This window comes from Phascolarctos cinereus, unplaced genomic scaffold (genome assembly GCF_003287225.1).
Source record: "Phascolarctos cinereus isolate Bilbo 61053 unplaced genomic scaffold, phaCin_HiC Scaffold_3;HRSCAF=262, whole genome shotgun sequence".
NCBI classification, from domain to species: Eukaryota; Metazoa; Chordata; class Mammalia; order Diprotodontia; family Phascolarctidae; genus Phascolarctos; species Phascolarctos cinereus.
In genome coordinates, this window is record NW_027555736.1 from 77,005,429 (window position 1) to 77,032,995 (window position 27,567).

Below are 27,567 nucleotides of genomic sequence, written 5' to 3' on the forward strand. Positions count from 1 at the left end.
AATTTGATGCATATACGTGCAGTATTGTTTTTTGCTTTATTGTCTATAGTACCTTTATCAAAATCATTATCTTGTTTGTCTCTTTTAATTAAATCTATTTTAGCCATTACTGTCAGATTTCATAAATGCTGACTCTGCATTTTTTGTATCAGCTGAAGTATGGTAAATTCTACTCCATCTCTCCATCTTAACTCTGTGTGTATCTCTCATTCTTAAAAGTGTTTCATATAAAAACTTATTATTGGATTCAGATATTTAATCCTTTCTGTTATCTGTTTCTATTTTATAGGTGAATTCATCCCATTCACACTCACAGTTATATTACTATTTGTGTATATCCCTGTTACCTTATCTTCTCCCCTTAACCTCCTATTCTTTATTCTACTCACTCCTTCTAAGAGTCCCTCTCTTGTCCTCTCTCCCAACCATCCTAAATGTTAATATACACAGCCTTCTAAAAGTCTTTCCCCAACCCTTTCTCCTAGTCTTCTCACCTCTCTACAAGTCCATAAGACTTCTCCACCCCTCCATATGTATAGTTTCCTCTTCAACACAGATCTGAAGAGAGTAAGATTGAACATTACCAGCCATCCACCTCCACCTGCTTCTTCTATATCAGTTCTTCCTTTCATGTCCCACTGTTGAGATAATGATCCTTTTTACCTTTTGCTATCCAATTTTGTTTTTAGAATCACCCCATCATACACAACTCAGCCCCAACCTTTCTTTCAACTATCCTAGTAATGATGGCATTTTTAAGAATGCTAATAACATTTTCATATGTAAGATGTAAAGAGTTTGACCTCAATAAATACCTAGTAGTCTTTAATGTTTTCCTTATATTTCTTCTTAATCTTTTATATTAATGTTTTCATTGAGTTCTAGACTTTTTCATAACAAATACCTTAAATTCTTTCAGTTATTCAAATGTTCTTTTTTTTTTTTTGTTCAGTATTATTCTCAACTTTGCTGGGCAATTTATTCTTGGTCACAACCCCAGCTCTTATGCTCTTTAAAATATAATATTCAAAATCCATGATCTTTTAATGTAGAAGCTGCTACATCTTGTGAAATCCTGACTGTATCTCCACAGTATCTAAATTGTTTTTTTTCTTGTTGCTCACAATATTTCCTCTTTACCTGGGAGTTTTGAAACTTGACTATGACATTCTTGTGAGTTTTCTTCATGGGATCTTTTTTAGGTGGTGAACAGAGGATTATTTTTTTCTTCTTCTCTTTGACCCTCTTGTTCTAGAATTTCCATGGAGGTGCCTCAAGGAAGCAGAGTAGGGTGAAAGAACTTTCAGCTCATCTAACCCAGCATGAGGTTCAGATGGATGAGGAGGGGAAGACTGAAGTATGACCTTCACCCTACTATTTCCAGATGCTACGTCTAGAGTGCTGACCAGACATGATCCAGAGCTACGACTGTAGGACAGGAGGAATGAGCACACAACAAGTGAGTGTGGTAGGAGTATAGGAGGGAGCAAGAGCATTTTTAGAACAGCAGAACTCAGGGACTTCTCAATTTGGAACTTTGCCCTGAAAAATCAAAAACCAAATGGAAAGAAGCATATGTATAAAATAATTTACAGCATCTCATTTTGTGCTAGCAAAGAATAGGAAATTAAGGGGATACCTAGCAATTGAGGAATGGATGAACAAATTATGGTATATGAATGTAACAGAACACTCTTGTGTCTTAAGCAATGATGAAAGTGCTGATTTCAGTCAACCTGGGAAATTTTTCAAGAACTGATGCAGAGTGAGTTCTGAACCTTTCTTAAAGTCATGTCATCTGACTAGACTCTGTTTCCCTAAACATCATCTATAAGATGAGGGTATGGGCTAGTTGATTGATTTCTAAAGTCCCTTCCTTGGTGCCATCAAGGAGCTGATGATGCACTAGGGGAACAGAACAGAATGAGTACAAACAAGTGCTACAAAATAATTTTAGAGAAAGATATTCTCCTGTCTTTTCAACACAAAGGGGCAGTCATTTTTCAGTGCTTGTTGGAAAGAGAATGCTTTTGCATCATTTAAATGATTCAACATCTCATCTGAATCTGGAAGAAGGGAGAACATGGACAAAGGAGTGTATGTGGAATATAAGCAGGTCAAACTTGATGAGGGAGGGCTCACAGAGGAGCCCTGAACTGTCTAGGTCATTGGATGTTGTGGAAACTTTCAAATTTGGAGTCATAACACATGGGTTTAAGTTATGGTGCTGATACTCATTACTCTTTTCTGGACCTCCTTCTACATCTAAAGTGGAGAAAAAAATTTGCACCAGCTATCTTACAGGTTTGTCATGAGGAAAATACTTTGTTGCTATAGAAATGTGTTATTATTACACCATAGAAATATAAGGTGTTTTAGATTTAGATCTGGCAGGAATCATCTTAATAGTTATAAATACATCACCTGCTTTTAACTGAGCCCAGAGAAGTTCATTAATTTGTCCAACATCACACAGTTAACAAATGGCAGAGCCATCACTTGAACTCAGGTTCTCCTGATTTTAAACTTCATGACATTCCACTCTAGCACCTAGAATTGGGCGACAACCATGGACCGTTCTCAGTGAAGTAAATTGAAGCATACACTATGTGTATGAATAGACCACCTCACCTGGTGGCTGGTGCAGAACCCTGGTTCAGTGAGCCCTCCTGAACTGATGCTGTCTGGGAACCTCACTGGGTTACTGTTTGCTTAGATATGAAGCTCAGTTCTCTCTTCAGCTTCTATTCCTCTGCTCCAATTGAGATTCAATTTCTAGATTCCTGAACTTTTTACCACACCCCATATTTGAACCAATAGAAAGACTCAATCCTTTATGATTAACATGTGGCCTCTCCAGTGTAGAGCCTGGGCAAAACAGACCAGAAAATGATCTCACAGCCAAGGGACAAAGAGCAGAATGAAGAAAAAGGAGACAGTGTTAGCATCAATCCCACACTAGATTCTAAACTAATTTGACACCTGCTATCTTCATAAATTCCTTATAATTTCCCAAACTACCATTGGTGCCAACAAGAGAGGTGGGAGAGTGGGAAATATTTAACCAGTTTAAGATAATAGTGTTGAAAGAACACACTGCATTTAAAAACACCCTCACTTTGCTCCAGATAAGGAAATCTTATGTTGTTGTTCAGTCATGACTCTTCATGACTCTATTTGAGTTTTCTTCGCAAAGACACTGGAGTGATTTGCCATTAACTTCTCCAGCTTATTTTAAGTCAAGGAAGTGAGGCAAAGAGACTGAATTGACTTGTCTAGGCTCACATGGCTAGTAAGTGTCTGAGGCCAGATCTGAACTCTGGAAGATGAGTGTTTGTGATTCCCAGCCCACAGCTCTATAACAAACAGAAAGCTATAATAATTGAAGTCTTACTGGACATCTAGTAGATGCATGCCCAAACATCATGCATGATATGTGCCAAACCAAACATAGAAAAATAGTGGCAAGGGTACATTAAAAAGAAAAGATACATACACGTGAAAAGTGTCACAAATGCATTTTCCATCTATTTTACTACATGATTAAGAAACATGGGATATGCATATTTAGCTAAATAAAATAAGAAAGAAGGATTATAGTGAAAAAGCACTGAATTGGAGTCAGGATACCTGGATCCTGAATTAGTAAATTATGTGGCCTGTGGTAGGTCACATCACTTTTCTGTACCTCACTTTTTTCTCATCTATAAAATGAAAAGATTGGACCAGATGATTAGTAAAAATCCTTCCAGCTCAAAATTCTGTCATTCTAAGAACAGCAAAAGATAAATCTAGTAGGCATACCAAAAATGGTCATGTAGAATATTGGAAGCCTACTCACCATGTAATCTTTTCCTTTCCAGATCCCTGCACAATGGTGACTTCCCCGAAAGTCACTCAGCATTTACTTTGTATATACTTACAGGATCAGAAATCTAGAACTGGAAGAGACCTCAGTAGACCATCTACTCCAATCCCTCATTTTATGTATAAGGAAACTGAGGTCCAGAGAGGTTGTGACTTGACCAAGTTCATACAGGGAAGTGGCAGAATTAGGATGTGAACTCAGATCCTCTTTTTGCTCTACTCATTGCACTACATTGGCATCGTATATTTATGAAAGTTCATATTGTCTTGTACTTATAAAATATACACTAAACCTAAGAATGGGCAGGTTGTCTACTCAATAGAATAGAAGCCCCTTGAGCAGATGGATTATTTCCATTTTGGTTTTGTACCACTAACACCTAGCAGAGTGCTTAGACATAGGAGACTGGACCACCAATTGTTCAGTGTGTTATAGTGGGAATTCCTGTAGTGTGGATTAGACTACTCCGGTATTGAAGTCCCTTTCAACTCAAATTTTGTGATTCTATAAAGTACTTAATTAATATTTCATTGACGATCAACTGATTCCTAACCCAAAGTTTTCCATATCATCTATTGAATTTTTTCTAGGGTGACATATTCATCTGATCATGGGACAATAAGAACTATTAATTTCATACCATCATTATGTGCCAGCCCATGTTTTTCTAAGATTGCTGAGAGTAGAGGAAGTTTTCTAATGTTAAATGATAATGAAATAGTCAAGTTGAAATAAGGAATGCTGTGGTCCCTTCTAAGATTTAGAGAGAGTAGAAAACTGGGAAAAAATATTTGTGACCAATGTCTCTGAAAAAGGCCTCATATCTAAAATATACGGAGAACTGAGCCAAATTTATAAGAATACAAGTCATTCTCCAATTGATAAATGGTCAAAGGATATGAACAGGCAACTTTTAGAGGAACAAACTGAAGCTATTTATGGTTCTATGAAAAAATGTTCTAAATCACTATTGATTAGAAAAATACAAATCGAAGCAATTCTAAGGTACCACATCGTCCCTATCACATTGGCTAACATGACAAAACAGGACAATGATAAATGTTGGAGAAGATGTGGGAAAATTGGACAATAACACATTGTTAGTGGAGTTTGAACTGATCCAGCCATTTTGGAGAGCAATTTGGAACTATGCCTAAAGGGCTATAAAATTGTGCATACCTTTGACCCAGTAATACACTTCTAGGTCTGTATCTCAAAGAATCATAAAAATGGAAAAGGACCCATGTGTACAAAAATATTTATAGTAACTCTTCTTGTGGTCACAAAGAATTGGAAATTGAGGGGATGCATATCATTACAGAATGGCTGAACTAGTTGATATATGAGCACAATGGAATAATACTGTGCCATAAGAAATGATGAGCAGGAAGACTTCAAAACATTCTGGAAAGACTTACATGAACTGATGCTGAGTGAAATGAAGAATCAAGAGAACATTGTACATGGTAACAGCCACGTTGTGTGATGACTGACTTTGATAGACTTGGCTCTTCACAGCAATGCAAGGATCTAAGACAACTCCAAAAGTCTCATGATGGAAAATTGCTATCCATACCCAGAGAAAGAACTGTGGAGTCTGAATGCAGATGGAAGTGTAATATTTGCTCTCCTTTTCCTTTTGTTTTGTTTTATTGCTACATTACCATGATTCTCCCATTAGTGGTAATTGTTCTTTACAACACGGACTAATGGGAAAATATGCTTAAAATGAATGTATAAGTAAAGACTATATCAGATTGCACACCATTTGGGGTGTAGGGAGAGTAGTGGGAGAGGGAGAAATTTTAAAACTCAAATCTAATGGAAGTGAATGTTGAAAACTAAAAAAAAAAAATATCCAAAAAAAGTGCCAAAATCTCACTATGCTAGATTCTATGGATAAAGACTTGCCTCCAGAAAACAATTGGAAGAGTAATTGTTACCCTTTTTATCAGTATACAGAGAATTACAGACCACTGGGTGTATTTTTCCTTGATATGTTAACAGATATTGTTCAGCAAAAAGATGAGTATATTACTAATAACAAGCTAGATTAATGCACATGTAATGATAAGCCTTTGAAAAATACTTGTATCCATGGAGGATGAGCACCTGGGCACATTACCTCTACTGATGTGGACTAGTTGACATTGATCTCTGGACACTTTTTCATTTAGAAGGCTAGAAGAGGGATGGGCAGTGTAGAGTGGGCAGGCAGCCTGGAGCCTGACTTGCCTCAGAAGGATTGGGTTTTCCAGCTGAAAACTCTGTATACTCCAGCTGAAAATCCTCAGGCAGATGCAGAGTTGATTGGAATTAAATCCCTATGGTATCCTATTTACTACCTTCATCAATCAATCAATCACTGTAATGTGTATGTCAAATAGTTCCTTTCCCCAAATCCTGAAATGATCTGGCCTCCTTGACTTTATATTGTTACAAAGGCCATCTCCTCCATAGAATACATTCCTCACATTCTATCCAATGAATCTTCCTTATGCATAGATCAGGTCAATATTCAGCTCACTTTTTGTTTACCGAGTAAAGTTCAAACTCATCTTCCTGACATTCAAAGCCTCTTTTCCTTTACAAGCTTTTCTCATATAAAGTTCCTCCCAATGCTCTATACTTGAGCCAAATTGGACTGCTCAAATGTGTTCTCTATTTTTTTGACATACATACGTTTTAATTAGAGTAGGCAGGTGAAATGCATAGTAGTAATGGTGTAGTAGTAGTAGTTGTTGTTATTGTAAAAACAATAATACTTGCAGCTAATATTTATATAGCAATTATGATGTGCCAGACACTGTGCTAAATGCTGAACAATTATAAATTCCTTTGATCCTCTCACAACAACACTGGGAGATAAATGCTATGATTATGCCCATTTTACAGATAATGAAACTAAAGGAAATAGAGATGAAGTGGCTTGCCCAAGGTCATATAGACAGTAAATGTCTAAGATGGATTTTAACTCAGTTCCTCCTAAATCCAAGTCCTACAGTCTCTTCATGGTGCCACCTCGATGCCATAAAACTGTGAGTGGTAAGGCTCCCATAAGAGTGGGTTATATGTACGTGTTCAAGTACATAACTTGAGACATTTAAGGAGTAGAAAAGAGATTCTAACCCACTGGGAGTTCATAACTGCACACAAACATGGGATAAAGGCCCTTCTATCAAGAAGCTTAAGATGAAGTAAAGAGCACAAAACAGGATCAACTAACACGTCTTAAAGAATGCACAACATAAAATGGGTATACAATTCAGGCATAAATTGTGAAATACAGATTGTAAGTGCTAACAAGGTCACAGAAATATGGCATCTAAATTGTGATGTGAAGCATGGAGAGGATTTCAATCAGTGAAGTTGAAGAGACAAGAAGAAATATTCCAGGAACATGGAATTTCTGGGTAAAAAGGAATTGGGGAAAATTAAGTCATGATTTTGGCAAAAGTCAAAGGGAGTATTAGAATATGAGAGAAGGAAATAGTAGGCTGAAATCATAGAGGGCTTCCATTGTCAATGGAATAAATGGAATGGCAATGGAATAAATACAGCTTCTTCATACCACATGGGGAAACTCTAGAGCAATTGGAACTAAGGGTGGTCCTTCACATGTTTTAGGAAGGTAGAAAGCACAGCTCATAGTAGCGGGGCAGATGGCCAGACAAACTTGCAATTGGGGTGGTGTCGATAACTTCTGGGTCAATGGGAGATTTCAAGGTAAAATTCTGTAAAATGGTAGTAAAAAACAGAAATAATTCCATTCGAGCCAGGCTCTCACCAACACACATCCGCTTTCCTGAAAGAAATAAAAACAAGGATTAGATATTCACAGACTTCTAACTCATTGAGACCACTTCTTTGGATTTATAGGTAACTCACTAACACTCAGTGGCATTAGATTAAACATTCTATGCATTCCTTTCCTCTCTGGTCCTTGACTCCTTTGAAAAGCCTGTTCCCCCTCAACAGAGATTGAAGAACTCTCCTGTATACTCTCTCTAAATCAATCCCCCTGAACCAGAGCAAGTCCTGGGATTTATATTCAGAGGAAAGGAATCATCACTTTGGTGAGAAAACAATCACTCATTTATAATCTCAAGAACTAAGTTTATGGCTACCCAGAGAGACTGCAATGGGGAAAGGTGGCAGAACAATGCTCAAAGTTCCCTTTCAGAACCTCCTATCACCATTCTGGACAGAAACACCTCTGGAGTCTACCCTACAACTTCATGGCCATCCAGCCACTTGTCTTAACTACTCACTCCTAGCTCTAATCCAAGTATTAGAACCAACTGAGCAGGGAATAGCATTGAAGACCACAATGTCGGGGGTAGTAAGCTGTCTGACAATATTCATGCCTGCCAGAACTAGACTTGGCTATCACCACCATTACCTGATGACTAACAGTTTACCACAAGAATTGAAGGGGAAAGGACAAGACAGACTATCATCTATAATTTTGTACCAATACATCCCCATTAGAATGTACATAAGTAGGAAAGGTGTTTTCATGTGTCCCAGTCAAGAGTCACATTTCTTCAAAATCATAAACTCTAAGATTACACCTTCGATGACCTTAACTGTAATGGTGCCTGAGCAATGAGCCTTAAAGATTACCCAACCTCCTTTCTTCATTTGATAAAGTTCAAGATTATTCCATACAAACATAAAAGCCAGGAAATCTTTATCTGACAAGTAGCTCCAGGTTGAGAGTGACTGGGAGGACAGTTTCCAATATGAAGGGGGTGGAGTTAAGGGACTTTAGTTGTGGGTCTGGATGCAGAACAGAGTGGCCACCATGTCAGTTCTACCTCTTTTTTGGGATAAGCTCAGACAACTACTCTGAAACCCAACTGATTTAGTTGATGAAGCTTGGCCTAAGAAGAATTAGAAGAATGATGTACCATAAGGGGCAGCTAGGTGGTGCAGTTGATAGAGTTCTGGCACAACCTGAGTTCAAATCTGACCTCAGACACTTGACACTTACTAGCTATGTGACCCTGGGCAAGTCAGTTAACCCTGATTACCTCACCAAAAAGAAAAAAAAAAAAAATATACTATGTCTCCACCCTACTTTTAGGTTTTAGAACTTGGTAGGACCATAATGGTCACCTAATCCAACTCAATCTTTTGGCATATAAGTAAACTGAAGTCCAGAGAAATGAATTAATTTGACCAAGGTCACACAGGTAATAAGTAGCAAAGATGGATTGAAACACAAAGTCCTCTAAGTTATCAATCCATCTGTGATGCACATATTTAGATGGATGTCTCACCTGCTGAAAAAGGCATGAAATAGTTGCTCTTCTTAAAGTTGCCACTTTCATCCAGGAAGTGACCTGGGTCAAATTGGTCTGGATGGGGGAACTCTTCATCATCATACAGAACAGAAGATAATACTGGTAATATGGTGGTACCCTGAAATGAGCAGATACAAACAAATAATTAGAAAATAAGAACGATAGACTGTTAGGTTCTTACAGTGGAGGGGAAACCAGGAAAGGTGAGAGGAAATGAGGGAATCTTATTTTCATCGGATTTGGCTTAAAGAGGGAATAAAACACACACTCAATTGGGTATGGAAATCTGTCTTGCCCTACGGGAAAATAGGGGAGAAAGGGGACAAGAGAGCAGGGATGATAGAGAGAAGGGCAGATTGGGAAAGGGGTAATCAGAAAGAAGTACTTCTGAGGAGGGATAGGGTCAAAAGAAAGAATAGAATAAATGGGGGGGCATATACGATTAAGGGAAATAGAGTTAGTTTTTCACAACTTGTCTACTATGGAAGTGTTTTGCATAACTGAGCATGTAGGGCCTGTATTAACTTGCTTGCCTTTTCGATGAGGGTGAGCGGGGGTGGGAGGAAGGGAGAAAATTTGGAACCCAAAGTTTTAAAATGTTTCCACATGCAACTGGGAAATAAGAAAGACAGGAAATGAGGTACAGAAATCTATCCTGCCCTACAGGAAAAAAGAAGGGAAAGGGGATAAAAGAAGGTGGGGAGGAGAAAGAAGGGTGGGCAGACTAGGGGAAGGGGTATTCAGAATGCATGCCATCTTGGGGTGGGGGAAGGGGCAAGATGGGGTGAAAATATGGAATTCAAAATCTTGTGGAAGTAAATGTTGAAAACTAAAAATAAATAAATTTATATAAAAAAACTTTAAAAAAAAAAAAGAAAATAAGAACCATAGAATGTTATAACTTCAAGAGAATTCAGAATGACTATCTAGTCAAAACCCCTCATTTTGAAGTATGGAAAGAGCCAACATTTTTTTTAAACACCTGTGCTGATACTAAATTAGAGACTGCAATACTATTGGGAGAGATGAAACTGAATTTTGAGAAATGGAGTGGTAGAACCGTTACCAGTGATTAAAGGAACAAGGAGGCAGATCCCAGCTTAATAAAATTTAATAAATTAACTTGTGATCATTAGATCCATCAAAGAAGGAAAGTACTGCCTGGGTAAATAATAAGCACACCAAGTTCAAGCAGATGCCAGATGATCTAAAGAGGTAGAAATGAATTCTGACCTGTGGCAGGATGTTGAAGAATAAAATAATGTCACACGGAAGAATGAGGCAAGAACTGATAAACAAATTGGGAGCTCTTCTTGAAGATGAAGAAATTGGATGCTCTGGGTAAGAAGCCCTTGCTTATACTCTAAAGAATGGTAAAGTAGGTTCACAGGTATTATTTGGTGAGATATCCTGGAAGAAGACAATAGTACTAGTTGGAGATTCCCTATAGAAGAACACTGAAACAGCAGTTTGGTGACAATGACAACAATAGACAGGTCTGCCATATTCTCAGAGGACATATTAAAGGCAAAATGGAGAAACCTCCAAGACTTTTGAAAGGGGATGACTCCTAAGTACCTCTGTTGATTCACAGGGGCAAAAACAGTACTTCTGTAAGGAACCTGGAACCATTTCCAAAGTTTTTGACATTCAAGACAAAAAAAAAAGCAAACTAAAAAAGTTAAGAGCACAGGTTGTGTATTCATTATGGCTGGATTTGGAAGCAAAATATTCTGCAAGGAAAGGCAGATTTCAGAAGTGGATATCTTGTAAGATCGTGTTTCAGAACAGGATTTGGATTTCTGGACCATACATTCATTAAAATATAGGCATGATAAACCAGGATTGGAATAATGCACCTAGCAAAGACTGGAAGGATTTTTATTTTGATTTGTTACAAATATAGTCGAAAGCTTTTTCAATGCTTAAAGTGTGGCTTAAAAAAAAGGTAGATTGGATATTTTAAGACAAGGAAACAAATTTGATCTCAAATTTATAAGTAGGATATAGTATGATGACATGCTTAACAAGACTGAAGTTCAGGAAAGAGTTTCTCTTGTTCAAAAGAAACAGGATAGGAAAGAAGTTGGGGTGGTATATGTTGAGAAGATATACTCCTGTGAGGCTATTTAGGAAGCAGAGGAAAGAAGAATGATGAGAAGCCTCTAGGTAAAGAGAAATGGAGGCAGAATCAAGAGTGACATTGTCTTGAGAGTATTCAACAGACCACATGCACAGAGAAGAAATAGACAAGGAATAGAGAAGACACATTATAATCCCTGGTGGTTAAACATGATGCAGCAGTGATGGAAAACTTCAATTACTCATTCAGATCCTTGAATTTCCTTTCTGTCAAAAACAGGGCAGTTCATAATTCCTTGACTTTTCTTAATGACAATTCTGTCCTATAATTACAGTGGAACCAAAAAAGGGAAATTCTTTTATTAATCGAATTCTAACCAGCTGAGAGGAACTTGAATAAGAGATGTGAATAAAGATTTGTACAATCCCTGGGGCACAACATTCTTCCTCTGAAGGGATCATGCTGTGCTGTAGGGTATGCTATCACACTTGGCACACTTTCTGTGCACACCTATGGAGGGTAATGATGAGAATTTTTGGGAAAGGGACCAGTCCATCTTAGAGTTTATAACAGAGTCAACTAAGTGGCCCAATGGATAAAGTCAAACAGGCCTGCTCCAATGCCAAATACTCACTAGTTGTTTGACCCTAGCCAAGTCACTTACCCTCTCTCAGACTCAATTCCCTCATGCATAAAATGAGAATAATAACAGTGCTCACATGTCAGGGTTGCTATGAGGATAAAAAGAGATAACATTTGTAAACCGATTCACAAACCTTAATGCTAGCTATATTATTATACCAAGAAAGACAAGAGTTGTTTTCTAAAAACACAAAAGAAAACAATTCTGAAAATGTAAGATAAAGGAACATTCTCTAAAGATACCAATGTGGACAAGGTAGCCAGGTGGTGCTGTGCAGAGACCTGAAGTGAGGAAAACCTTAGTACAAATTCAGACTCACACACTTACTATCTGCATGACCCTAGGAGAGCCAGGTGCTCTCTCTAAGATTCAGTTTCCTCACCTGTAAAATGGGCATGGTCCTAACATCTACTCCCACAGAACTGTTGTAAAGAGTAAATAAGATCATCTGGGCAAATCAAATCTTAAAGAACTTTATAAAAATAGCTATTGCTATTAGAGGGAACTGACCAACCAACTTAGATTTTTAAAGACAAGGATGAGTAAAAAAGCATGTCACAGTTCCATAAGGATGACAGAAGTGGTAAAGCCCAGAATGAACAGAGGCTGATGAGGCTAACAAAGGGCAACAAGAAGAAGTTTTCTAAAAGTATATTGTGGGAAAGAGGAGGATTAAAGAAAGGATAAAACCACAACCCAGAGGGTAATAGGATGAGGATGACAAATGATAAAGAAGATACAGAACTTCTCTATTTTTCTTTTCCTTTGGTTTTTTTTTTCTGACCATGGAAATGATCCTTGAACTGAAAAGGATAGAATAAATAAATAAACATGGCTAATAGGGATTGAATACCAAAGAGAAGTAAAAAGAAAATGAGGGAGCACCTAAATACCTGTGCAAGAAAAATAGAGCGAAGAGAGTACACTTCAATTTACACTCAGAGTCTAGAATATGTTTATAGAGAGACCATTAATCTAGATAAGGAAGGAAGGAGGAAATGACTGTAGATAAGGAAGTAGTGGTCACAAAGATCTGGAGTGGAATCATCATGATTTCTTTTATTTCTTTTTGAGGATGTTAAGAAACTGGTAGATCAGGAGAATGTTGTAGATAGGGTTTCCTTAGATTTAGCAAAGTGTTTGATAAAGATTTCCATGTTCTTCTCTGAAAATCATAGAAATATATAGGTTAGACCTTTATACAATTAGATGGATTAAAACAATTGACTGACCATATAAAAAAGTAATTATTGAAGGTTCAAAGGCAGCTTGGAAGTAGGCAGTTGTACTCTACCTTCAGCTCACAAATGAAAATTGTATTCCTTCTAGGAGTCATATTTTAGGAGGATGTTGAAGAGCTGGAGGCTACTGAAGGGAGGGCAACCAGGATGGTAAGAATAACAAGTCCAAGCCATGTGAGGACAGGTTGAAGGATATGGGAATATTTAGACAAGAGAAAGAGGACATAACAGAACAGGAGACATAATAGCTGCTTTCAAGTGTTTTATGAACTTTACTAGAAAGAGAGAGTAACTTTGTTCTGTTTTGTTCCAGAGGACAAAACAAAGAGCAATAGATTAAAGTTATAAAATTGCAAACTTAGGCTTCATGAAAAAAAAAATCCCTCAAATTATGGCCGTCCAAGATTAGAATGGAATGCCACAATAAAAAGTGGTTCCACCTCATTGAAAGGCTGCATAAGCAAAGATTGAATGACCTGAGGTGAGCATACTGTAGATGGAATTTTTTTCAGATTGGGATGGAGAATACGACACTGAAATGCTTTCCAATTCTGAAATTCTGTACCATTCTCAGGGATATGGGTTGGCCTGCGGTTCCTTCTAGCTGTAAGATTCTATAATTCAATAGAAGAGAATATAAATGTGTTATACTGAGAAACACTTCTGACCTTGGGGATAAGATATTGCCTAAATTGAACATCTTCTGACACTGCATGGGGCAGGTTGTTGGGAACGAGGTCAATGTATCGTTGTATCTCATGTATCACAGCATTGGTATAAGGCATCTTGTTTCTGTCCTCCATGCAGGGACCTCTATCTCGGCCAATCACACGATCAATTTCTTCATGAAGTTTACCTGTCACAATATGAATGAAAATTGATCTTAAAGTAGGAACAAAAACTACCTTCTCTCATATTTTCTCTGATTTTTCCCCAAGAGCCACATTGGTAAATAATGGACTTGAACCTCATATTCTGAGAGATAGATAGATAGATAGATAGATAGATAGATAGATAGATAGAAAGATAGACAGATGGGTGAAAATTCCATTTTAGAGTAAGTCAGCTGAGAATCCCTTGAGACACCTATGACCCATGCCCTCAAGACAACTTCAAGTTGTCCTTTAAAAAATGCAGGCCAAGCAACACTTGGTTAAGGAAATGAGGAGGGTTCTCAGTCTGGACCTGTTCTACAACTCAATGTGACCAACCATAGGCCCAAGGTACTTCCCTCTGTGGCTGTAGAGTGACAGGAATCCAGAGGCACCAGCTCCTTCTATGGTCAGGTAGGATCAAGAAGCTATCAGAAACCAGTGCCTCTCAATTATTCAGTTCCTCCCAGTTCTAGCACTGGGCTCCAGTCTCTATTCATTTCACTATCTATGTGGTTACCTCTAATAATAACTCACAATTATATACCACTTAACTAAGCAAGGTGGAGGTAGTAGTGGAGAAGGAGGAATAAGTAAACTTGAACATGTAATGACTTAAATACATTAAAATGGCAATAAAAAATTTCCAAGGAAAGTCTCAAAAGGACCAGGAACCCCTCTCATGTGGATTAAATTATTGTATTTTTATCCTTTATCCCACCTTCTATCTCAGGGTATTTGAGGAGAAGCAGGAGTCCATATCTCAGGTGGTGCTGGTTGTCTCTGTTCCTGCACAAATAGATCACTTACAGTGCGGACCAAGTTTTCAACGGTAAATTCAGACTGTGGTTGTTGCTTTTCCTAGGAATAATTTGGTATGATTAATGGAAAAGTAAGAGAGGCAGCAGGGCAAAATGGAAAGCATAATGGATTTGGAAGCAGAGGACCTTGGTTTAAATCTCAGTTCTGATATGGTTTTTTTTAATTTTGGGTGGGAGGGAAACAGGGTTAAATGATTTGGACAGGGTCACACAGCTGGTAAGTGTCTGTGGCCAGATTTGAACTCAGATGCTCTTAACTTCAGGGCCAGTGCTCTATCCACTGTGCCAACCTAGTTGCCCCCAATACACCACCAGCTCTGATCTTGACCTTGGGCAAGTCATTTAACCATTTTATGTTTCAGTTTCCTCATCTGTAAAATGAGGGAGTTGGATTCAATTACCTCCAAGGTACATTTCAGTTCTAAATCTATGACCCTGTAAATACATTAAATTCGATCAACACAATCCAAAGTAGAACAAGAAGCTAGCAATTATCAAAGCATTTTGGCCCTTGCAGATCTCACATATGGGAGAGAGACAGAGAGAAGAAAGATATGCGGTGAAGGATGGGGGGATATATACAGACAGACAGACAGACATACAGAAAAAGAGTAGACTTGCAATTTCATTGGCACAGGTTATCTTCCAGGTTAAAAAAAAAAATCTGTCTGCCAATGCAAGTCTGCACTTTCTCTGAAAAACTTAAAGTCTCTAGATAGTTGTCCAGCCCTAGGGCACTACAGTGTTAAGTGATTTGCCCAGGATCACATAGACATTTTGTGTCAGAGAGGGAACTTAAACTCAGTTTTGCCTGGCTCTGAGGGTAGCTCTTTATCTGCTACATCAGGGGGGTCAAACTCTCAGCTCTCAGGCCTGAAGACACCAACAAAACTGTGTGTGGCTGAAACCACATTAAAATGTAATTGGGAAATGTTTAGTAAAATAAATAAAGATACAACACAACAAAGAGAATGTTAATTTCTGCATTTTCTAAGTTAATATGAGGCCTACCAGGATCCATTTCTATTCATGTTTGACACAACTGTACTGTATGATACTAACTTGCAAGATATCTGTACCTACATATTATATATCAATCATATCTGTGGGTATACACAAGCAGCTAGGTGGTGCATTGGGTTGAGTTTAAATCTGGCTAACTGCCTGTGTGATCCTGGACAAGTCACTTAACCTTGGTTACCTCAGTTTCCTCATCTATAAAATGAACTAGAAATGGAAAACACGTCCAGTATCTTTGCCAAGAAAATCCAAAATGGAGTCATGAAGCGTTGGACTTAACTGAAATGACTAAGCAAGAAATGTACAATGACTGTATATATGTAAGCTCTTGTATTTTCTTTGGATTAAATTCTGTTATTCTATGAGTTCAATGAGATGAACAGGATTTATTAGTTTAGAAATAAGGAAGGAAAAAAATTATCAACTTCCATATATATAACAATTAATGCAAAAAGGATCCATGTATATTTTCCCATTTTATCCTCATCAAAATACTGTGATACAGTTAGTGCTTTATTATTGTTCATTTTACTAATGAGGAAATTGAGTGGTAAATGCTTTGCCCTTGACAATGAGATGTTGATATTGAGGAAAAGTCATGACTGAGACCAGAAATGAATATATAACAAATATCCAATGGACTAAAGATAAGAAAGTAAAAACACAGGAAAAGCAGGCAGGTACTAGGGGCATAATTCAAGTTGAAGTCAACTAAGGTCTATGCCACTGTGGGTGGTGGGGGGGGAAAGATATGGAATTCTGAAGATTCTCACACATGAAACACAAGAGACTACTGTACATATTAGTTCTAAAAATCTCTTGCTCTGGTCTACATATTTGCCCTCTCCCACATTCCCTCATCTACCAATGGGGTAGGAATCTGTGGGAGAATATACCTTATGTGCATAGGTTGATGAAGGAAGGATTTTCCTGGTCAGTTATGTTGACACATTGCTAAATTAAATGTTTTGAATTAATGTGTTTTTTGGTTCATGGTAAGAAAACCATAAGTGATGACCTCAGAGCACACTTCATGCTGTAAGTAGGTCATTGATCCATTTCAGCATTCCATCAGTATCTTTTACCTTCTCCCTGTTTCTCTGGTACTTTCAGGGTTTCATTTACTCCATATGAATTACATTAGCATATTGTTTTATTCTAGTTTTGCTTCTAATGCGGTGGATTTTTTTCTTTATGCAACTTTTCAATGATTTTCTTTCTTTTTGTTTTGCTCTTTGTTGTTTATGGAATGTGGAAAGTGAGGAGCCTCTAACTCCACTATCTTGACTGTAAAACCCACCAACCTCCCCACAAGTACTTACCACAGCAGCCCTCCATTTCCAATTAGGCTGCTCAGATTAAAGTTCCCTATTCCCACTGTCTTTGTAGAGTCCTGAAATGTCCTGCAGTCCTCACTCTAGCTCTGGGACCTCCTTCAAGACCCAGACTAAAACCTAACTCTTCCAGAAGGAAGTCTTATGTTAACCCACCAAATATTATATTTCTTGCTAATTTCAAATTCTTCATCACTTAAATCCTCAATTTATAATCTATTTTGGCTTTCCTTACACATTCCTGATAATTATTCTTGTCCTGCATGGGCTTTCTCCTGTCTGTTGGGTTAGAAATTCCATCAGGGCTAGGACCCTGTCTTCTCATTCTTCTCATATAGTGCTCTGGCCATATTATGATTAAAATATGATTATTTACTGCTCTATGTTTGTGAATGTGAATGTCAGCCTCTAAGACACAAGCCATTTCACCTACAGAACTGAGATTCAGACCTGTACTGACACTCTACCTGCTCCATTTTCATCAGGAAACAATCAATAAAGTCCCGAGGATTGCTGGGATCCAGTGTTCTTTGGTGTTCCTTCACTTCTTCCAAAATAAATTCAAGTATTGATTGCATATTTTTAACTGCTTTGTGATGAGATCCAGGGAGATAACGTACTAGAGATGGAAAAGAATTGTAGACCTAAAAAAAAATATTTACTTTAAAAAAGAAAATAATTTTCTACTCTAGCACTTGGATCATGTTGAGAATAGGGCTGAGTAAGGATGGGACAAGTGCCCTTTGGAAAATAGTGACTTTTCTCATATTTCCTAGAAATGCCCTAAAAATTAGCATTCTGTTCCTTGGTTGCCTGAAACTGCTTGGCTTTCACTCTCAATTCTTACTTCCAACAGAAAAGTTCTCATCCTTTCTCATTTAAGGTCTTCTAAGAGCTCAGCCTACCACCTTCCATTGGGACAGCTAACTCATCTGCTAACTGATCCAAATTCGGGTGCACAAGGGAAAAGTCAGCTTGTCTCTAGTAACATGAATTTTAACATTCAGTCCCTGTGACCAGTGGGTGAACTACTCCAGGGAGGGGCCTTATAATGTCCCTCAAATCAGACCACATAGGGTGACCTTTTCTGTCTTTAGTCCTTGTCAATGAAGAAGAAAATGGGAACCCATTGCAATATGGCACTACTGTACTCCAATGGAATGAATGATGAACTCTAGCCTAGCTGCTTGTAGTAGTTTCTTGAAGTAATTAAAATATATATTCTGAGCTCCAAACAGAGAGAAATTGGTCTCACCTTCATCCATGGGGAACTTACGATCTTGATGTTTTCATTCAAAAGCTTCATTAAATATAGAAATTTCTGGTCTTTATATTCAAAACATTTCTGGAAAATGATAGAGCAGATTACATTGCAAGGAGCACACCAAGATGAATGTGGGGTCACATGGTAATCCTAAAGGAAGAAAGAGAGAAAGAAAGACTTTAATACTAGCATTGTGATTGAAAGGAAGATTTGCCTGCCTTTAGGTAGGACCTGACTGTCCTCCTTTCCCTTCTAGTTTACATTCTAGCTTGGCACAGCAAGGTTGAAAATAAGCCACCCTTTATGAAGCATCTGATTTCATGCACATGAGAATCCTAAGTGCAAATAGATAATTCCCATTTTATAGGTGAGGTTGCTGAGGCTCAAGAAAATCAGCTGATTTATGTGCACACTAGGAAGGATCAAGATGTGGAATGCAACCAAATTCTCTCCTGTCCCCAAGTAAACTGTTCTTCTTACCATGCACCATCCCTTCCCATTTCTAAATCCATATTCATCACCTCACTATAACCAACTTTTACTTTCAGACTTCGTGTCTATTTTTAAATTATATTTCACTGTATTTCAATCATTTATCCCAGCATGAGGGTTGCAGCACTGGTCTGGAAGCCTGCTATTCAAATGCTCTTAGGTTCAGGGTTCTGGGTTGTGAAAGGATTGATAATGTCAAGGTGGTGATTCTAGGTTTTCTTGACTGGCCTCTCGTCTCTCCCTTAGGATGCCTCACTGTTTTAGCAAGGCTGTCCCATTTGCCTTATGAATAGCAATTGGCTGGCAGCTGGTGGCAATGGACAGTCCCTTTTCCACAGGAGTTGCTTTCTCAGGTGAGAGCGATCAGGGCTGCACCAGGACCAGTGGTCTAGAGCTTGCTGCCACCCATGTGGCCCTCATGCGTATGTACCTATTGGTAGCAGCTAGTCATCAGTTGCTGCTAGTGGTAAAGAGAAATATGAGCCCCTTCTCCACAAGGTAGCTCCTGTGGACACTGGTTTTGCTGTTTCCCAGTCTCTTGGGTTTGGAGGTCCTGAGCTGCCTCCGTCACGGTCAAAGGGGAGATTGTGGTTGAGGTGGTGGGTATACTAAAGAGGCCCAAGGACAGAGTCTTGGAGATATTCACACTCAGGGGACTGAAGGTGGATAGTGATCCAGCAAAAGAATATTGAGAAGCAAAAATCACCACAAAGAAGAGCCAGTGGAGAACAGCATGATAGAGGTGAGGGAGAAGAGAGTAACAATCAGCCAATCTGCCAGCAGTCACTTAGCTCTTACTAGGCTCTGTGCTAAGCACCAGGGGCACACAGACAATAGTAAGACAGCCCCTGCCCTCAGAGGGCTTACATTATACTGAGGGAGGCAACATCTACACAAAAGTGTGGCAAAAGTCCCGGATTCCACAGTAGTGGGGAAGTGCTGTTCTCAGTTTATTCCTATATTATTGCTGGCAAAATTTTCTGGAGTAGCAGAGCACATGCAGCTAATTTTGAGCAACAACTGACAGTATCCTTCTACTTCCCAGTTCCTACCACCCAACACACACACACACACACATACACACACACACACACACACACACACACGCATAGAAAGTACATATAAGTGTTGCCTTTTATGGTTTAAAAGGTAGTTATTCCATAGAATTTATGGCATCAGCACCCTCTGGTGTCCTGTGGCCCCCTAAGTTTCAGATTTCATAGAAGGATGACAACCCTTCTGTGAGATAGTTTAGATGTGGGGGGAGGGGTGAAGGAGGGAAGCATGAAGGGAAACAAGCTTCCAAGAAATGCTGCTGAGTCAGCTCATTGACTTTCTAGCAATGTTCTCAGCCCTGCTTCCACTCCTTTGATTAGTCAGAAAAACTCTGCACTCCCCAGAATGATCCTAAAGCAATGCCTTCTGCCCCTGGAGTCGTTGACTAAAGGTAATGGAACTGGTGCTGCTACGTTCTTGTGAGCTCTGTTCCATCTGAAAAGGAATACAAACAAGTAAGGTATTCCCTTAAATGTTCCTCACCATGCTGCTTCCTCACAAGATTAGCATGAACTCATTAGCAGAGCTGCACTGCCTCTCATCTCTTCTCTCAGCTGTCTTGACCCTTCAGGGCTTCTAGGAATGACCACATGGCCATGGCATATCCCCAGGATTGGCCAAAAAGTGCAAACATAGTGGTTTCAGACTACTAAGGACCAACCTTAGTCTGCATGAGTTATAAGGGGTAGGACAGATTTTTGTAAGGTCAGTGGTAACAAAGTAAAAACCACCAACCTTTTGTTTTTTTTAACTCCTCCATAAGATTCTTTGCCACTTCTTGGACTCGCTCTTCGATGCTCCTCTTCCCCATCCCAAAATTCCTCAGGGTCATGAGGGAGAAGCGGCGGATTTGCTTCCATGTTTCTCCATTGCTCATGACAATGCCTAGAAAGGGAGCAGGAAGAAGAGAGACCTTAGACTCTAAAGATCCTCAAAGTCCATGGCAAAAAGTCCTTGGGCCCTTCAACACCCGTTGTTCCAGGAGAATAGTTTATGGGGTCATTTTACTTTCTCCTCTATCTGTACTGTTTCCTGTCTCATTCTCTCTTCATCACAGTCACAAACACATCAGTGGCCCTACACCCACATCCTGCTCCTGGTAATGAAATGGCCACAAAGAGGGAGGCCAGGATAAAGACATAATTTGAGAACTGAATGGTTATAGGGCAAGTTAGTTATATCTCCATCTTTTTACACAAGGAACCTAAAAGGATGATGTCCTGAAGTCCTAGTCTCCCACTTCACACAGGTACCAAAGGTGAGTGAGAGTTTCTGTGTGTCTTTTTGTGGGTTACTAGGTGGTGCAGAGGAAAGAGTACCAGATGGAGTCAGGAAAACTCATCTTCATGAGTTCAAATCCAGCCTCAGACACTTACTGTTTATATGATACTGGGCAAATCACTTAACCCTGTTTGTCTCAATTCCTCATCTGTAAAATTGCCTGGAGAGAAAGTAGAAAACCAACTCCAGTATCTTTGCCAAGAAAACCCTACACTGGGTCATGTAGAGTTGAACATGACTGAAATGATGGAAAATAAGAGGTACACTTAATAAGAATAGAAAGTTATGAAGCTCAGTAGAAATCCCAAATCGTGTGGCTTTCCTTAGCTTCCTTTCTTTCCCCTAAGTCTGAAACAATCCTACACAGGATTGTTGTTTATGGGGAAGTGATTGTTGAGTCAAAACAAAACATAGCAATTATACAAAGAGTTGTAGTTAATTTGAGCAATGGAAAAGGTGATCACATGCCTTTATGGTACACACATTGATGTAACATACTAAAGCTTAACATGGCAATCCTTCTTTCTCTGAATATATCAACCTTCCTACCTTCAGATATCACCCTCTGATTGCAGATGTGGGAAGACTTCACTAACTAAACTTATGTGAGAAATATCCTTTTGCCTGTAATCTTATTTCCATGGACCTTTATAAAGATCAAATTCATTACCCTCTGCTTCAAGATCCTTCATAAGGGAACATTTGGCCTGCAGTCAAAAGACCTGACTTCAAATAGCCTAGATACTTACTAGCTAAACTAATCACTAAATCTTTTTGCTTCAGTTTCATCATTTGAAAATGAAGAGTAATAATAGCACCCCCTAATGGAGTGGTTGCAAAGAACAAATGAAATAATACTTATAAAGCACTTAACACAATGCCTGGTACATAGTAGGTACTCTATTTGTTAGCTCTTGTTGTAGTTGTTGTTGTTGTTGATTCATTCATTCATTTCCCACCTTGATTTACTCATATGTTCCTACTACAAGTATTCTACATAGCAGATAATGTGTTTGCCTTCTAGTCAGGTTATCAGGAGTCATAATGAAAAAGGTTCTCAGAGCTTCTCTGTCTGTGTCTCTCTCTGTGGTCTCTGTCTATCTTTCTGTCTTTTTTTTTCACTTCATCCTTTCTTCTACTTTAAATGGAGATAACATACAACATGAAGCAATGCAGCTGCTGCTATGGACAAAAATATTGGCTCACTACATCCTCCCCAAGAAGCCACAGGTCTGGGGGCTTTGGTATAAAGGTGGGTCTATTTCCACTAATTTCTAGGAATACTATTATTTTTTCTATTCTTGTCTTTCTCTTCTTCCTCTATACCCAGCAGAAACTTACCCATTCCATTGTAACCATTTGAAAAGTGGCATAGGTGGTCTATCAGCAAACTTGTCACCATGATCAATCAGAGCTTCTTTCACTGCATTGTACCATATAACACGACAACACGCTCAACACCAAGTTGCAGAGTGAACACTGGGCCATATTGTTTTCCTAGCTGTGGAAAGAGATGTGGGCAGTAAGGAGAGGGTCATCACTGAATTGGGTGATAAACAGCTGCCATTACTGTTGTTGACCTTATAGAAGAAGTTCTCAATCCACTATCACTCCTTCAAAATATTTCTGACATTTATTACAGGGAGGATGATACAAACCATGAACCAAACTGAGCCATAGATGGCTTGAAAGGCTAAAAGTTCATCCTGTGCCTTGGGCTAGAAGCCAGAAGACTGGTTAATAAAGCACAGGTTATGATCTCAGTGCAACATCCCAAACTTTTGAGAGGTTGAACTTATATTTCACAGCTAGGTGCCATAGTGGATACAGCACTGGACCTGGAATCAAGAAGGCTCTGTGCAAATCCAGTTTCAGATACCTAACAGCTATTGCGACTCCAGGCAAGTCACTTAACCTCTGTCTGCCTCAGTTTCCCATCTGTAAAATTAGGATAATAACGACACCTAATTCTAAGGTTCTTTTGAGAATAATAAAATAATATTTATAAAACATTTGGCAAACCTGAAATCACTATATAAATGCTATTATTTTATTATTATTATTGTTGTTGTGTTGTTGTTGTTGTTCATCTAAAGCTTTGAGAATAACAGATTTGGAAATGGGTACAATGCTGTCAGTGAAATCCTGGAGCAGAAAAGGTGCACATTCCAATAAATCCTACAAACCAGTATCATTGATCATAGGCATACATCCAGAATAAACTTTGGAGATCATTTAAACCCTTTTTTCGGTCATGAACTCTTGCAATAGGCTAGTAAAGCCTATCTACTCCTCTGAATGATATTTTTAGATTGAAATACATAGGATTACAAAGGAAATCACTTATATTACAATAAAATAAAGATGTAATTTTTCCCATCCTAACTCACAGAACCTTTGAAATATATCTACAGACCCAATGGGATTTCATGATAGCAAGATTAAGAACTCTTCTAAATCAATCATAATTTTATATATGAGGACACTGAGGCCCCAAAGATCAGGATAGATCTGGGAAGAATTTGGTAAAAAAAAAAAATCATTTGTTTATTAAGCTACCAGGTAAAAATGAGAACATAATTTTGTTTCACATATTAATCTCAATCTTTTCTCACAACTGTGAGGCAGATAGGATATTTTTTTTTATAAAATCCTCATACAGACATAGGAAACTAAGATCCAAAGAGGTCATCATGACTTTTCTGAGGCACAAAGCTAGTGATTATCAGAATCTGGACTTGAAGTTCAAATTCAATGACTTTTCTACCACCCCATGTTAACTTTCAAAGGCTTTGAGATCTACAGATCTTAGTTCAGAACTCACTGGTTCTTCTTGAGGCCAGGGTTGCTTTCAATCAGCCACACTTAAGATTATATGCAAGGACTGGGGCAGCACACAGACACTGCTTAAGGGTTCCTTTGAAGGATGTGCAAGGAAAACATTCTCCCTCTGATCCAACAAATGCTGGAGGTTCTCACCTGTTTGCAGGACCTACTCCTCCCTCAGGCAACAGAAGTAATCAGGCACATTAAATACCACCTTTATTCCTGTGGTAGGCAATGAGCAATTTAAGTGGGACTATGGCATTTTCTCCTACAACTTCACAGTGCCAATGTGACAGTGATAGCAGAGGATGGCAGTTGTTCTAGAACTGATTTCATCAATTCTACAGGAATTGATGGCACCCAGCTAGTGCTGAAGCATTGGGTCCTGATGGCCACTACAGTGAATCAAATATAGTCTAGAAAACCTATGAGGTGTCTACCTCCCTACTCTAACGTGCTCTACTCTTTAGAACAAGCTGCTTGAAGACAGTCCTGCAAAACAAACTGAATGCCGCTAGAGTCAGGAATGAAACCAACAGAAGACAGAGCTACTTACTTACCTTGCAAAGAGATTGAGGGATATTCTTAAGGTCCACCTGGAGCATATTGCCAAATGGGAAGAGGAACAGGACCAGGTGGAAGTTTTCCTCTTCCAAAGCCCTTTCTCCATGATAAAATGAGAAGCAGACATGACATACAGAGCAGTAAGCCAAGAGCAATGGCCACAGATGGATCCATTGACACTCTTCCTTACTGCTAATGCAATAGAAGGCTCAGAATCCAAGCTGGGAAGGACTGCAAACACAAGGTCAATCAGCTTATAAGTCCTTGGCATCCTGATTAAGCTTCTGATGGACTTTGGCCTGCCACTAAGATTAACAGAACACTCCTCTTGTTCTATACTGGTGTATTTTAAAATAACAGGAGCCATTAAATTTGTGGTTTGAAGTTTTACCGATTCATCTTGCTCCTTATGTGCCACAGTTATTTCCCAATATGGCCCTGCCTCCCCTTACAATCAATACCTTCAAAAAACATTAACAAAACTAATGATATAGGACTTTGACAGTGTATGTCACATACCATAGTACATTACCACTCTGCTGCTAGAGTGTTTCTTAATCTGTTCTAAGAGTGAGGCCACTTTTATAACATTAAAAATCTCATTGACCCGTTGTTGTTTGTCTTTCATTCTTGAAGAGGATCATGACTTCAGGGAGGGGATGCAGTGAGCTTTCCTTTAAATTATAAATAATTTCTCTCTAAAGCCATCAGCAAACATTATCTGTGATGGGTATAAATCAGGAACTTTTTCAGTAAGATCAGGGCAAAGCAACAATGTCACTGTTATTCAATCTTATTCTAGAAATGCTAGTTATAGCAATAACAAAAGGGAAAGCAATTGAAGGAATTAGAATAGACAATGTGGAAACAAAACTATCAGTCTTGGCGGGAAATATGATTATAAACTTAGAGAATTCTAGAAAATCAACTAAAATTAATTAAAATAATAACTTCAACAATGTTGTGAAATATAAAACATCAGCATTTATATATATTACCAAAAAGGTCCATCAAGAAGAGATAGAGAAGTTGCATTTAAAATTACTGCTTATAGTAGAAAATCCTTAGGATTCTGCCTGCCAAGAGAAAACCAGGAACTATATGAACACTTTCACACAAATAAAGTCAGATCTAAATAACTGCAGAAATATTAATTGCTTACAAGTAGGACAAGCCAATATAATAAAATTGAAATTTTTACCTAAATGAATTTACTTATTCAGTGCCACACAACCAAACTATCAAAAAGTGATTTATAGAGGTAGAAAATATAATAACAAAATTCATTTTGTAGAACAAAAGATCAAAATATCAAGAGAATCAATGAAAATTTCAAAGAAGGTTAACTGCAGGCTAGATCTCAACTCTACTACAAAGGATGATCATCAGAATAGTCTGGTATTGATTATGAAATAGAGTGGTGGATCAGTGGAATAGGTTAAATACATAAAACATAGAAATAAATGATCATAATAATCTAGTGTTAAACCAACCCCAAGATCTAAGCCTTTGAGAAAAGAACTCACGATTTCACAAAAATTGCTGAGAAAACTTGAAAGCAGTTTGGCAGAACATAGGTATAGAACAACATCTCATACCATATACCAAGATAAAGTCAAAATGGCTATATGATTTAGACATAAAGGTGATCTCATAAGCAAAGTAGGATAGCATGGAATACTTTCTCTGTTAGATTTATCATTAAAGGAAGAATTTATGACCACATAAAAGCTAAAGAGCATTATGGGATGTAAAGTTGGCAATTTTATTGCATTATATTAAAAAGTTTTTGTGTACACACACATATATACACACACAAAGAAGAATGCAATCAATATTAGAAGGAAAGCAGGCAACTGGGGGGGTGAGCAAATTTCTCTGATATAGGCCTCATTTCTCAAATATATGGAGAACTGAGTGAAATATCTAAGAATATGAGTCATTCCCCAATTTATAAATTGTCAAAGGATATAAACAAACAGATTCCAGATGAAGAACTCAAAGCTATATATGTTCATATAGAAAACATTCTAAATTAGTATTGATTAGAGAAATACAAATTAAAACAACTCTGAGAAACCACCTCATATCTATCAGATTGACTATTACAACAGAAAAGGAAGATGGCCAGTGTGGAGGGAATGTGGGAAAATTGGAATATGACTGCACAGTTGGTAACAGTGAACTGTTGTGAACTGATCCAACCATTCTGGAGAGCAATTTGGAACCATGCCCAAAAGGCTATAAAACTGTACATGCCTTTAACCCAGCAAACCACTTCGAGGCCTGTATCTGAAAGAGATTATACAAAAGAGAAAAGGATTCATACGTACAAAAATATTTATAGCAGCTCTTTTAGTGATGTTAAAGAACCGGAAATTGAGCAAATGCTCATCAATTGGACAATGGTTGAACAAGTCGCAGGATATGATTATGGTGGATTACTACTGTGATATAAGAAATGATGAGCATGATATTTTAAGAAAAACCTTGGAAGATACATTTGAACTAATGCAAAGAGAGGTGTGCAGAGCCAGAATAACTTTGTACACAGTAACAGTAATATTAAACAATGAACAACTGAGACCAACTTAGCAATTCTCAGCAATACAATGATCCAAGACAATTCCAAAGGATTCATTATAAAAATACTTTCTACCTCCACAGAAAGAACTGATGGAGTTTCAATAAAGGTCAAAGCTTTCTTTTTTTACTTTCTTTTTTTCTTTTTCATTGTTTTTTTTTCCCTTTGACACTGTGTAGTCTTTTGTATCTTGTCTAATATGGAAATATGTTTTGCATTACTGCACACATATAATATACACACATACATACATACATACATACAAACATACAGGATCTGGAACTTAAAATTTTAAAAATGACTGCTTAA

At 38.1% G+C, this 27,567-nt stretch overlaps 1 pseudogene across 1 annotated transcript; it reads right to left on the reverse strand.

Annotated features, from left to right (window-relative positions):
* Positions 1–7,085: 7,085 nt before the first annotated feature.
* On the reverse strand, positions 7,086–24,886 carry LOC110204169 (cytochrome P450 2C19-like; annotated as a pseudogene). Its single transcript, XR_013485232.1, has 9 exons — positions 24,671–24,886; positions 22,629–22,785; positions 20,739–20,893; positions 18,447–18,605; positions 17,659–17,835; positions 14,738–14,877; positions 13,813–14,000; positions 9,154–9,295; positions 7,086–7,673 (listed from the first exon to the last, which is right to left on the reverse strand). The product of XR_013485232.1 is annotated as a cytochrome P450 2C19-like (transcript).
* Positions 24,887–27,567: the final 2,681 nt, after the last annotated feature.